Source organism: Leptonychotes weddellii, chromosome 7, assembly GCF_054177405.1.
Source record: "Leptonychotes weddellii isolate Sample4059 chromosome 7, ASM5417740v2, whole genome shotgun sequence".
Lineage (NCBI taxonomy): Eukaryota > Metazoa > Chordata > Mammalia > Carnivora > Phocidae > Leptonychotes > Leptonychotes weddellii.
The window spans coordinates 80,052,609-80,064,933 of NC_138375.1; the positions used below are offsets into that span (position 1 = coordinate 80,052,609).

The following is a 12,325-nucleotide window of genomic DNA, read 5'->3' on the forward strand; positions in this document are numbered from 1 at the left end:
TTGATATAGAGACGGTCTTGCAGAGCCTGCTTAGCCAGGATTTCCCTGTAATAAGTCCGCACACACACACAGGTATATGTCTGTCCATATATATGTATCAACATGTATGTATGTGTGTTTATGTAGTATAATTATATAAATATATATATATAAAATATGAAATACATATAAAAACATATATACTGGTTCTGTTTCTCTGGTTGAATCTTGATTGATACAGTACCTTTTTATGTTATTTTTATATGTTACTTTACAGTTTACCAAGGATCTCCACATGTTATATTATGACATAGGGGAAGAAACTGGGTCCAAGAAACATTAAATGACTTAGCCAATGCCAGTAGGTAACCTAATAAACACTTGAATTAAAGCTCATTCTCCCTTATCACAACACTCCTTGTAATAACAATGTATTTGAAGAGCTATGTGGAAAAAAAATTGGAAAAGTACAATAGAACTTTTGGGGGGGGGATAGAAGAAAAATGTATGCAGTTTGGGTTGAATAACTTTTTTATATTCCAAAAAATTATGTAGAATCCCTTGTTTTGGATTTCAATTTTGTGATTAATTCTAATATATAAAGAGAAAAAATAGTACAGAGAATTTAGTAAAGGTTTGCTATTGTAAATTATTACTTGAGGTGAGAGTAAAGTGGGTGAGGTAGTTTGGGTGAGGAGAGATCTTAAAGAAGTAACATCTATACATTCAAAAAAATAAAACAATAGAAAACCTATGCCATAGGCTTTCTACATTCTCTCATGTGTTGTTTAGCTATAACAGTTCTAATTTAATCAACAGTAGGCATCATGACCCAGCCTGGCCATTCTCTAGAAATATTTAATCTCTTGAACAATGAAAGTCAGTATTGAGAAGGATATACATACATGTGTAATAATTTATATGTACATATGAATATGTATGTGTATACACACACACACACACATGCATATATTTTTCCCCCATGACAACAATATAGGTATAGAATCCTGGAATAAAGTGATAATTTTGGAAATAGCACTAATTTTTAAATTGAATAGGAAAAAGTTGAAAAAGATGTGCTTGGCATCAAACATCAATATCTAACCTTTCATTGTTTTTCTTCTCTTCCAGGCTTCATGCAAACCCAAGAAAGCCACAGCCCATGCAGAATGGACATATGCTGTAATCCCGCTTGGATCAGTCTTAGTGAGGACCACTAGTTGCAAAACAATTTTCCCCATCATGGTTGGGGGCGGGCCCATGGGAAAAGAGCATCTGACTCAAGCAGGGCCAAGAAGGGTCCTTCCCCAGGATATCTTATGCCTGCATCACCATGTCTTCCCACATAGTAAAGCCATGGGAGAAGGGTTGATAGTGGTCCACACCATGTCTTCCATAGCGTGCAAACAAGTCTACAGTAAGAGCCAATAAAGCTACACCATAGGGAGATTAAAGAAAAGGGCCAGTGAAGGGGGAAGTCTGATAGTTCCAGTGAGTGGTTCCTGCTGTCCCCCAGGCCCTGCCCCTCCTGAGGGTAGCTAAATTTTGGATTATTTTAAGTTGCATTTCAAAGAGCAAATGAGGAACCCTGGCAAATAAGGATGGGTGCAGTGTTCTCCTTCTTTCTCTCGAGATTCTTGCATTCTGAGGTGCAAAGCTGGGTCAGAGTTAGGTCCGCTCAGGGGCCAGAACTTAAATCTCTGTGGCCTGCAGAGACATAGGTGGAATGGAACAGTTCTGGTGGTTAATCTTTTTGCAGAATGGTGGGGCCCACAAAACAAGAAGTGAGAACTGATGTGTATTTGCTGTCAAGTTGAACATGTCCTTTCGTGAAAAGTAAGGGCAAAAACTGGGGGAAAGTCATGACAGGACAAAGTATTTTGAGAAATTTTTAAATGCCCCCATTATTTTGTAGTTGTGAGACTTGAGTTTAATTTGAATCCGTAAACTCAGAGGGCATCTGTAGGCATTTAGAAAAGGATGGTTAATTTGCAGCAGATACTAGCTTTTGTGCAAAGTCCGAGAGATGTACTGTAACGTATGATGCAGATCACTTTAGAGTAATTGAACCATGGCTTTTGCATGCTTTCAATTCGAAGCTTATCTCTATCTGAAGGCTGTAGAAAGTCTTTTCCCATTTACATAACAGGGCAAGAGATTATTACAACTAAAATTAGATCCACGAATTGCTATGCACAGTGCTTTGTAGCATAATCAAATTATGATAAAATAGCCTTTATTTCTTTATTGCTGTATAATATAGTTAGGTTTTTTAGTAATTTGTTTAGAAGTAAAGGAGTGGCAGTACTATCTTATTATACTAAAGCATCGCTGATTTTTGGCCAAATTGACAACCTTGCTTGATTGTTTTTTAGAGATGCTTATTCAAAGAATGGGAGGGATCCTGATAAGGTCTAATTTGTTTTCCTTTCTTTGCCCCTGCCCCTGCCTTTTTAAAATAAATATGGGCCACTGCCCGTAAGTTCTTCCTGCTCACCCTTATCACTTAACCTGATAATACCATCCCCAGAATGTGGTTCCTGTTCATTTGATATGACCAGATGAAATCAAAAGCCTTATGCTTTCCCAGCACTGAAGAATCCTCAGCTATTTTCTCTCAGATTCTGAACAGGGCAAATTACAAGAACCTTGACATTGGCTAAATTATTCTTGTATGATGTAAATATGGGAGGGGAGGAAAAACAACCAAATTGTTGAGAAGAGAAATGAGGAAGTAGGAGAGAGGAGAAAGTGGACATTAAGACTGAGTAACAGAAAAAAATTACAGAAGGAAGAGAAGAGGAAACACTACAAGGATATGGGTATGAGGGAAAAGGAAGATAGACAGGAAAATACAACCCAATGGAATCCTGTAACACGGTGTAAGAGCAGATTTCCATACCATTTTGAGGCGCTGAAAGTTTCCCAATGGCTCTATTCAGCAGAACCCCCACTCCCACCCGGTTCCATATTACCGTTAATGCTAAAGGTAGCAGTAGCTGCAGAGGTGGCCTTTTCTTCTAATTTAATTTTCAGTTACTGAACTCAGTTACTGACTCTTTACAGCCTGAGGGAAGACGAGGCTTTGTTAAAGCCGTGGCCGTTAACTTTCACTTTTCTTTTCAACCTCATTAGATTTCCCGAGGTTTAGTTTTAGACCTAAAGCCCTGCACTGTGGCTAAACTATGTAAAATAACATTTTTGGTGAAAAGCAACAACCGCAAAAATGTCACACAAATTTCAAGTTCAGTTGTATCCAGTGATGTCACCGAATGAAATCCTAGTACAGAAAACGCAAGTAATTGGGTATTAAATTTGTCACAGCCTATGACTGCCTTCCTGGCATCCTGTGGTGCAGTGATGAACCAGAAAGGCTTCTTGTCGGGTGGCACCTTTATATGTATGCTCAGTGGGTAGCACAGCCACGCAGACATTAGGCTCACTGAGGCAGGATTTGAAAGGGGGCTGCTAGTCTCAGTCCATATTGGGTGTCAGAATTTTGATTTAATCAGTGCAGGATGAGCCATTTATCGCGTGTAGAGAGATTTGTTACAAAAATGGCATTTTTCAAATCCTTGTTACAAAAATGTCATTTTTTGATTCCATGACGAAACACTGGAATGAGAACTATGGATGACTGAACAATAACGTAAATGATCTAGGAAGATTATGTGATGCTTCTGTGATCTGTCTCTACTTACATGTCTTTCAGGGCAGTGTTTCTCTGCTGGCCCAAAGTGTGGATCCTGGGTTGGTGCCCTGTCCCAGATGGGAAGGCACAACCAGGAAGGTTTTATTGCCTCAGGACTCACTTTGCCTCGCATAGTCTCTGTGCCTCTGGCCTTTGTGACAAGTTGTTTTCTCTCCTCTTGTGCTATATTCTGTCCTTGATGGGATATAGATATTTTAAAGCCATGTCCGTGAGACAAGTCCCTCCTTTGAGGAGCGTAGATCCAACTGGATTCCCCCATCCGCTCCAGTGCCGTGGCGCTGTTCGGGTGGCGCTGCGCGGGTGACGTCACTGACCTGCGTCTCAGCAGCAGTCACTTGGGGTGAACTGCAGGCGGCTTCTTGTCCTGCATCATGTACGCTTGCTTTACTTGAGATACCAGCTATGTAAGAATCATTCTAAACAATATTTAGTGATACGAGTTACTAACAAAAAACGGCTTGATAGATGGCTCAAGCATTTTATATTTTATTCTTAATTAAAGAAGTGATGAAATAAAAGGAGATCTATTTGATAGTAGGGAATGTACCAGATTTCATTTAGGCTTGTTCTAGAGTAGGATTTTACAAACTTCAAAAAAATATATAGTGAAAAATATATTTTACGTCATGACCCATTTATTGCAATGTACACAGTTCTCGCTAAGAAATCATGTGATGTGTTTTGACTGTTTCACGCCTGGCCTGTTGTACTTATTTCATTTAAAAATACTAGTTAGAACCCACTACATTTATTTCATTACTCACCAATGAGTAATGACTATTTATAAACAACTATTCTAGAAATTTGAGGAAAATAAGCAAAAAGGATAAGAAAGAAGTTTAACTTAATGGAAATTAAATAGTAGACATGTGGGTACAAATTCTAAACACACAGTAGGTGTTTTGTTCCTGTTATTTTTAAGTATTGAATTTAATTGCTGATTATTATTTTTAATGATCTTGATGGTAACTTGTTACACTGACCTCAATATGAGGTTCCAAACCAGTTTGTGTGTAAACACAGCATTAACACTCTTTATGGTTATTATCTTATTTAACCTTCAAAATAACACTAGGAGAGAAATTGTTTATCACACGGAGCTGAGGTTAAGAGTTAGGAAATTAGCTCCAGGTAATGGTAGAGTTAGTAAACAGTCCCGCAGAATTCTCCGCAAAGACTGTGACTTCCCTCCTGCACACAGGTCCTTAGCTGGTGGTGGGGGTGTGCTGGTGGGAGAGTTATCAGAATTATTGGAGAAGCTCTTTCCAACTATACCTTCTACCTCTCCTGCCCCATACCTCACTTGGGTGCTGCTTAGACTAAAGGAAAAGAAAAGGTGGATGGTATATCTTTAGTATTCTAAATATGAGGTCTATTTAGACCTCATCTTTTTTTAATACTATAATTGTTTGTATAAGTTTTCACTAATGACTCAAAAAATATTACATATTGAAAAGTATGCCAATTAGTCACGAAAATTTTAGAAGTTAAATAAACGCATAATTTATTAATCTTTCTAAAGACAAAAATAAAAATTTGAAGGTATCACTGTTTCTAATAAGCTGTTCATCAGGTAAGCGAGACATTGTATTGAGAAGAAAATGGCCAACAAATGGCACCCCCTTCTCATTTCCTAGCTCACTAGTGACCCAGTTGTTGGACTGAGGCTGTCAGGGGACTCACAAAATAAAAGGACGTAAAGTATGGCACCATATTCCTAAAGCAGGGAGAAGAGAGGAGTAAAAATGGATTCAAACTTAAGTGACCATCAACTTAATATAGACTGCTATATGCAGAAGATGTTCTATACAAAACAAACGGTAACCACAAATCAAAAACCAGTAACAGATACACAAAAAATCAAGAGAAAGGAATTCAAGTATATCACTAAAGAAAGCCAACTAACTGTGAGAAGACAACAAAAAACAAGTAACAAAATGACAATAAAAACATATCTATCAATAATTACTTTGAATGCAAATGGACTAAATGCTCCAATCAAAAGACATAGGGTGATAGAATGGATAAAAAACAAGACCCACCCATATGCTGCCTACAAGGGACTCATTTCACATCTAAAGTCACATGCAGATTGAAAGTGAAGGGTTAGAGAAGCATTTGTCATGTACATGGGTGTGAAAAGAAAGCCAGAGTAGCAATACTTGGATTGGACAAAATAGACTTTAAAAAACAGACTGTAAAAAGAGACAAAGAAGGACATTATATAATCATTAAGGGGAAAATCCAACAAGAAAATATAACAATTGTAAATATTTATGTATCCAAGATGGGAGCACCCAAATACTTAAAGTAGTTAATAACCAACATACAAGTGGTAATTAATAGTAATACAATAATAGTAGCAGACTTTAACACCCCTAAAAAAACCAATAGAACAGATTAATGAAACCAGGAGCTGGTTCTTTGAAAAAAATCAACAAAATTGATAAACCTTTAGCCAGACTCATCAAAAAAAGAGAGGAATCAAAAGAATCAGAAATGAAAGAGGAGAAATAACAACCAATACCACAGAAACACAAAAAATTGTAAGAGAATATTATGAAAACTCATATGCTAAAAAATTGGACAAACTGGAAGAAATGGATAAATTCCTGGAAACATATTACCCCCCAAAATTGAATTAGGAAGAAATAGAAAATTTGAACAGACCAGTTGCCACCAATGAAATTAAATCAATAATCCAAAAACTCCCAACAAACAAAAGTCCAGGACCAGATGGCTTCACAGGTGAATTCTACCAAACATTTAAAGAAAAGTTAATACCTACTCTTCTCAAACTATTCCAAAAAATAATAGAAGAGGAAGGAAAATCTCCAAATTCATTCTATGAGGCCTGCATTACTCTGATACCAAAACCAAATAAACACTATGAAAAAAAGAGAACTACTGGCCAGTATCTCTGATGAACATAGATGCAAAAATCCACAACAAAATACTAGCAAACTGAATCCAACAAAACATTTAAAAAACAAAACAAAAACATTTAAAAATCGTTCACCATGATCAAGTGGGCTTTATTCCTGGGATGAAAGTGGGATTCAGTATTTGCAAATCAATCAATGCAATACATCACATCAGTAAGAGAAAGGATGAAAACCATATGATCATTTCAATAGATGCAGAAAAATATTTGACAAAGTACAACATCCATTCATGATAAAAACCCCCAACAAAGTGGTTTTAAAGGGAACATACCTCAACATAATAAGGGCCATATATGGAAAACCGATAGCTAACATCATACTCATTGGTGAAAAAAAGAGCTTTCCCCCTAAGATCAGGAACAGGACAAGGATGTCCACTCATTACTTTTATTCAACATAGTCCTGGAAGTCCTAGCCACAGCAATCAGACAAGAAAAAGGAATAAAAGGCATTCAAATTGGTAAGGAAAAAGTAAAACTTCCACTGTTTGTAGATGACATGGTAAGATATATAGAAAACCCTGAAGACTCCATCAAAAAACTACTAGAACTAATAAGTGAATTTAATAAATCACAGGATACAAAATCAATGTATAGAAATCCATTGCATCTCTATTCATAAATAATGAAGCAACAGAGAAATTAAGAAAGCAATCACATTTATAATTGCACCAAAAATAATAAAATGCCTGACAATAAACTTATCGAAGGAGATGAAACACCTGTACTGTGAAAACTATAAGACATTGTTGAAAGACATCAAAGATGACACAAACACATAGAAAGATATTCCATGCTCATGGACTGAGAGATCAAATATTGTTAAAAGATGTTATACTACCCAATGCAATCTACAGATTTAATGCAATTCCTATCAAAATACTAGCAGCATTTTTCATAGAACTAGAAAAAACAATCCTAAAATTTTTGTATGGAACCACAAAACACCCTGAACAGCCAAAACAATCTTGAAAAAGAAAAACAAAGTTAGAGACATCATAATTCCTGATGTCAAGTTATACTACAAACTGTAGTAATCAAAACAGTATGGTACTGGCACAAAAATAGACACATAGATCAATGGAACAGGATAGAAAGCCCAGAAACCCACGATTATATGGCCAATTAATTTTCAACAAAAGAAGCAAGAATAAGCAAAGAGAAAAAAACAGTCTCCCAAACAAATGGTATTGGGAAAACTGGACCACTTTCATTCACCATACACACAAATAAACTCAAAATGGATTGAAGACCTAAATGTGAGACCTGAAATCATAAAAGTCCTAGAACAGAGCATAGGCAGTAATTTCTCTGACATCAGCCATAGCAACATTTTTCTAGATCTATCTCTTGAAGCAAGGGAAATAAAAGCAAGAATAAACTATTGGGCCTATATCAAAATAAAAAAACTTCTGTGCAGCAAAGGAAACAACCCACAAAACTAAAAGATAACATACTGAATTGGAAAGATATTTGCAAATGACATACCCAGTAAAGGGTTAGTATCCAAAATTTATAGAGAACTCATAAAACTCAACACCCAAAAACCAAATAATCAAATTAAAATAAGAGCAGAAGACATTAACAGACATTTCTCCAAAGAAGACATTTAGACGGCCAACAGAAACATGAAAAGATGCTCAGCATCACTCATTATCGGGAAAATGCAAGTCAAAACCACAATTAGATATCACCTCACGCCTGTTAGAGTCGCTAAAACCAATAACACAAGGAACAAGCGTTGACAAGGATGTGGAGAAAGAGGAACCCTCAGGCACTGTCGGTAGGAATGCAAACTGGTACAGCCAGATGGAAAACAGTATGGAGGTTCCTTAAAAAATTAAAAATAGAACTACCCTACAATCCCATAATCCTACTACTGGGTATTTACCCAAGGAATACAAAACCACTAATTTAAAAGCATACATGCGTATACACAAACAATGAATCATGGAACACTACATCAAAAACTAATGATGTAATGTATGGTGATTAACATAACAATAAAAAAAATTTTTAAAAAGCATACATGCACCCCTATGTTCATTGCAGCATTATTTATAATAACCAAATTATGGAAGCAACTCAAGTGTCCATCAATAGATAAATGGATAAAGATATATATAGAAGCAATGGAATATTATTCAACCTCAAAAAAGAATGAAATCTTGCTATTTGCAACATGGATAGAGCTAGAGAGTATAAAGCTAAGTGACACAAGTCAGTCAGAGAAAGACAAATATCCTATGATTTCACTCAACACATGGAATTTAGGAGACAAAAATGGAGAAAGGGACAAAGAGAGAGAGAAACTAAGAAACAGACTCAATTATAGAGAACAAGCTGATGGTTACAAGAGGGGAGGTGGGTGGAGGGATGGGTGAGACAGGTGAAGGAGATTAAGATTATACATTGTTTTTGCCGCATCTATTGCAAGAATGAACATCATTCTCGGCAGTCAGACTGTCGACATTCCAGAAAGTGCCAACGTCACTCTTAAGGGAACTGCTGTTATTGTGAAGGGCCCCAGAGGTACCGTGATGGGACTTCAATCACATCAACGTAGAACTCCGTCTCTTTGGAAAGAAAAAGAAGAGGCTCCGAGTTGACAAATATGGGGAACTAGAAAAGAATTGGCTACTATTCGCACTATCTGTAGTCATGTACAGAACACAGTCAAGGGTGTTACAATGGGCTTCCATTACAAGATGAGGTCTGTGCATGCTCACTTCCCCATCAGTGTTGTTATTCAGGAGAATAATTCTCTTGTGAAATCCGAATTTCTTGGGTGAAAAATATATCCGCAGGGTTCACATGAGGCCAGGTATTGCTTGTTCAGTATCTCAAGCCCAGAAAGATGAGTTAATTCTTGAAGGAAATGACATTTAACTTGTATCAAACTCAGCTGCTTTGATTCAGGAAGCCACAACAGTGAAAAACAAGGACATCGGAAAGTTTTTGGATGGTATCTGTGTTTCTGAAAAAGGAACAGTTCTGCAGGCTGATGAATAAGATCTAAGTTTTCCAGTTACAGAAACAGCAAGATGCCAGATGATTTTTCAGACTTACTTGTGATATTTTAAAGATGCAATAAAAGCTATATTGATTTGGGGGCAAAAAAGAGTATACTTATCATGATGAGCACTAAGTAATGTATAGAATTGTTGATTCACTCTAATGTACACCTGAAACTAATATAACACTGTATGTTTGCTGTAATTAAAATTAAAAAGTTCAAAAAGTTAGATATATTTCTGTGATATACTGTATTTTAAAATGAAAAAATGAAATACAATATCTACACTAAATGCAGCTGCCCTGAAAATTGACATTGAAAATGTAGCTATAAAATGAAATAAAAATGAGATAATAATGCAAAAAAAAAAAAGAAGAAGAAGAGGAAGAAGAAGAAAAAAATGTTAAGGATTATTGGATGATTTTTCAAATCATTTTTGAAATTCAAAATATTTTTAAATTGAACTTTCTGCATCTTAGGTCTTTTAATGATTCCACCATATTGGCAGTGAACTGATAATATATGAATTTTTTTTTTGGTATGAGGTTTTTAATGTATTAATATTCTTTACTTTTTAGATATAAAAGCAGAATGCGTGATTAGGGGAATATATTTTACATTTTGATGACAGAATAAATTATGTGGACTGAATTAAACTTTGGGGGCTCATGACTTAAGTATTATTTAAAAGTCTTCTCTAGAATTACTTTAATTGGTTATGAGTTCTCAGAAATAAAGAATAGCCTTGAAAATATAATCACTAAGCTATCAATTTTAAATATTTATTTTAATTATTTAAAGAAAAACTGATTTCTTTCTCTGCCTCAAAATCCTTCATTTAATCAAGCAGAGGTGCTCCTATTTTACATGTTAGGTACAATAGTAGGTTGGTGTGGTGGACATCCCTGCTGCTCACCAGTATTTCCAATTCTCCTCCCTTTCTGGCACATGAGAGCATTACGCTTTTCCATGTCCTTGAAGTTAGATGTAGTTATGTGGCTTGCTTGGCTAATGTGCAGAAGAGAAGGGCACCACTTGTAGGTGGCATTAAAGAACCTTTGCAGTACTCTTTGCGTTTTCTCTTCCTTTTTCTGTTGACCTAGGAGAGTACATGTTTCATATGGTAAGTGCTTCAGGCGGTCATCCACAGAGGACGGGTTTCCAGGACCTGCAGACTAAGGATGAGCAAGAAATAAAGTTTGTTGTGTTAATCACTGAGACTTGAGGGTTGTTTGTTACTGCAACATAATCAAGACCATCTGGTTATAGTTGGTAAATCAAAAAAGGTGGTTAAAACAAAGAAGCTTAGACTGCATATATAAGTCTAAAAATTCTTTTTAGTTTATAATAAGTAGATATATATAAAATAATATTTTTGTTGTTGTTAGCCAAGGGCTTTTCTTTGATTATGAATTTGCCAACTGGAGTTCCATACTGTCTTTCACTCATTACCACATAGATCATACTTTATATGTGATTTTCCTTTGAGCAAGACTGTAAAGACACAGGAGAAGCAATCTGAGTGCAGAATCTTCAGGCTTTTTACATTGCCGCCTTGCAAATATTTTACAGTTGTCTCTCTTAATAAGTCTACCTTAGGGTTTAGGTGAAGGGGATTAAGAAGTACAAACTTCCAGTTATAAAATAAGTCATGAGGATGTAAACACAGCATAGGAAATACAGGCAATAATACTGTGATAAATTTTATGGTGACAGATGGTAACTTCACATATGATCGTGAGCATTATGTAATCTATAGATTTAACAGTCAAATCACTGTGTTTTACACCTGAAATCAATATAACATTGTATGTCAACTACACTTCAATTAAAAAAAAAAAAGACACAAAAATATAAGCCTACTTTGACAGCACTTTTTACAGAGACTTACCTTTATTGTTTTTAACTCTCCTTAGTTTTCATACAAACACCTGTCCTTTTCACACTCATATTTATCAGTTTATGTGGTATTTAATTAAATTGTATAATTCTAATAACATGTATAAGTGGTAGAAAATTTTAAGAATCAACATAACTTTCTTAACAAGCATATAATTCATTCGGCTAGGTTAGGAGACTAAAGAATCCTAGAGAATAACCTACTGGTCATGAGTTTTGATGCAGAGAGCATCAGTGCAGCCTTTTACTTTGGAGCCTAGAGAGTAAGTATATCGGACACAAATCTGGTGCATCTTCTCAGGTTTTCAAATGACCTTCCTCCTTCTCTCTCTTAGGCAGCACCCATTAACACCGAGGCACTTTTCCTCTTGGGAAAGAAACTTGAAGGTTTCACGTAGTCTAGGTAGGAAATGGTGGAGCATGGAGTCTAACCCAGACAGGTTGACTCCTAACCAGGATAAGAGAGGACAGGAAAATACTTAAATGGAGCCTGAGGCACATGATAGAAATAGGATACCCTGGGTAGGAATGCTGATGCCAGATCAGAGGCTCTCTAAACACTTGCTCAGAATTAAGCATTCTCCAGGTAAAGTCAGGGCTAGCTAGTATAAACCTTTTGAAAGATCCCATTTCTACTTCTTATAATAATTTCTGCAGATGGCTAGATTTTTCTAATATTATTATGTCATTTATCCAATAATTCAACAAATATTTAATAAGCATTTGCTGAGCCATGGGAAAATATAGTCACTGTGGATATACAGAGATAATGAAG

At 35.9% G+C, this 12,325-nt stretch overlaps 1 pseudogene; it reads left to right on the forward strand.

The window, feature by feature from the left end:
- Positions 1 to 8,758: 8,758 nt before the first annotated feature.
- On the forward strand, positions 8,759 to 9,746 carry LOC115942713 (large ribosomal subunit protein uL6 pseudogene; annotated as a pseudogene).
- Positions 9,747 to 12,325: the final 2,579 nt, after the last annotated feature.